We start from the raw sequence: 2,411 nt of genomic DNA, 5'->3' as shown, positions 1-2,411 counted from the left end.
GAGTCCGGGGTCTGCGCGGCGCTGCTGGGGAATAAAAAGGAGAGAGGAGGCGCCTCTTACTGCTCTGCCGGAAAACTGCAGCCTGCGCTCCTGATTGGACTCACCGAGCCCTAAACAAACAGCTCTCGCCGAAGGGTGCCAGGCTGTGGGTCGGAACTGCGCTCTGGGAGCAGCTGGGCGCGGAGGTGAAGAGGAGGAGGCGCGGCGGCGGGGGAGGGACCGAGGGAGGAGAAAAGGGAGGGTGGGGAGGGGACGGCGAGGGGGAGGGGAGCGCGCAGCCGGGCAGACAATGAGAGCGGAGCAGCCGCGGGCGTGGGCCGGGCGCCTTGCGCAGCCCCGGCCGCGGGGACGAGTGCCCCCCAGGGGGCGCCCAGCTCCGGGACGCCTGGGAGGGGCGGAGGCGACAGAATGCCCAACTGACTGGCGACCTACACCCAGCCAGGCGAGGTGCACCCTCCCGCGCCCCCAGTTCGGTGCACACCCGCGTGCGCGCGCTCACACTCACAGCCGGGGAAGGCGGAGCTCCGACGGTGCACCGCCCGGCGCGCGGCAGGAGCGTGCCCCCAAAATGAGGGGCGTAAGCGCCTCGCCCCCGGCCCCCTCCCCCTCCCCCTCGCGTCCTAGTAAACGAGGTTTTTGGCTCTGCAGCGCTGTGCGACCGACCTTAAACTTTCCCCGCCCCTATTCCTGGATGCTAGGGCTCAGGTCGGGGTGACCTTTGGGCACGGGCTCCTCCGACCTGGCAGGGAAGGATCCCGATGCCCACTCCATACCTCTCTTCTGCTCTTAAAATACTCATCAAATCCTCGCGAGGATCGCGTTCCCCAGTTGAACTTTGGGAACTTTTAACTCGGGGTTGCCGCGTGTGGAAAGCCGTCTACGAGGTGCGCGAGACGGCAAGTGGTGCCTGGGGACACCCTGCGTTTTGCCCTCGCGCTTGCTGTGACTCTCCCTGGACTTCAGGTAAGGCGCAGACAAGTCGTGAGGGCCAGGTGGTACCCTCCCCGGACCCGGTGCAAATCCGGGATCCCTGCCCCCACCCTCGCGCACACACCCCTTTCTCGCTGCCTCGGAACGGTGATCGCAGCTGTGTGTGAACTGACACGGTCCTTGGCGACCAAAGGACTGGAACGGGCGTCGCGGGTTATCAGCCGCATCTGTCAGCAGCGCGGCTCGTGACTGCAGGCGCGTCCGCGCGCGCCGGGACACCGAGAGGACGCGGGAGCGCGAGGGCGGGAGGCGCGACCTCGGGGATGGCTCCGCGCACCTCCCCTCCCCCTCCCCCAGGTTAATCGAAGTAAATGATTTCCTAGAGGTCAGTCTCCCTGAGTGCGTTTGGGCTCTGGTTTTTGTTTTTTGGTGCTTTTTTTTTAATATTTATTTTTATGTTTTTCCAGTTGGGGAAGGGAGAGGCGCCTCGGCAGAGTTCAGCAGGGCTGGGAGGTGCGTCGTAAAGCGCGGTCCGGAGAGAGGGTGCGACCTCTTCGAAGAAGGAAGGGCTCCTGGTGGCGGAACCGTGAGTGCGAGCCTGCGGGTGGGGGTGGCAAGGCGGGCAGGGGGCGCGGAACCCAGGAAGTTGGCGAAAAGTCTCCTTTTCTCATCCTTCGTTGTAAATCGCTGCTGAAGACCTCTGAATTTTAAATTGCTACCGAGAAGGTCCATAAACCGTTCTCGCCCGATTTAGTCACTTTTATGACATTCCTCTCCGCCACCCCCCAGTCCCGCGCCAGGTCCCAGTTGCAGCGGGTTGGGAAAGGCTGGAGGTGGAAAGCTCTGGAACGGCGGAAAGTCTGGCCACCGGAGCAGGATCCAGGGCTTTAAATTTTAACCTGAGTTCGATCGAATGCGCGGTTCCCACCGTGGCTTCCAAGGTCTCGCTGGACTGAGGTCCCTGGGCGACTTGCAGCAAGTTTGTAAACGGACTGGATTTTGCAAAGCTCGGGTGTAAGCAGTTACCTGGACGTTCTGGGCGCTTGATTTTCTTTGACTCCAATTGTTTGTTTTGTTTTTTTAAATAGTGTTTCTCAGATTTGCTATTAAAGGGATTTTTAAAATTTCATATTTGCTAAAAATAAATGCTTTGGTGAAGCTTGCGTCTAGACTGTGAACGGCCTCCAAGCCGGAGCCTGGAGCCCGAGACCCCGCGCGAGCCTGACCCTGGGGTTGCGCGTTTTCTTTATGTTTCCGAGCTCGGGGTGTCCGTGTGAGCTTGCTGGGACCACAGCTCGACCCACGACCGCGCCGGGCCGCAGCTCTGGGGGGGCGCAGCCAGGACACGGCCGCGCGCTGGGACATTCGGGCTCGGGGCTCGGGAAGAGGCCCCCGGTCCCTAACAGCGCCCCACACAAGGGGAGAGTAGGTGACGGGTCCTGCCTCGGGGCCTCCCCACTCCAGCCTCGTTTTCAAACCCG

Source organism: Chinchilla lanigera, unplaced genomic scaffold (genome assembly GCF_000276665.1).
Source record: "Chinchilla lanigera isolate Chin_1 unplaced genomic scaffold, ChiLan1.0 scaffold00001, whole genome shotgun sequence".
In the NCBI taxonomy this organism is placed as follows: domain Eukaryota; kingdom Metazoa; phylum Chordata; class Mammalia; order Rodentia; family Chinchillidae; genus Chinchilla; species Chinchilla lanigera.
Note: the sequence above shows the minus strand (reverse complement) of the source record.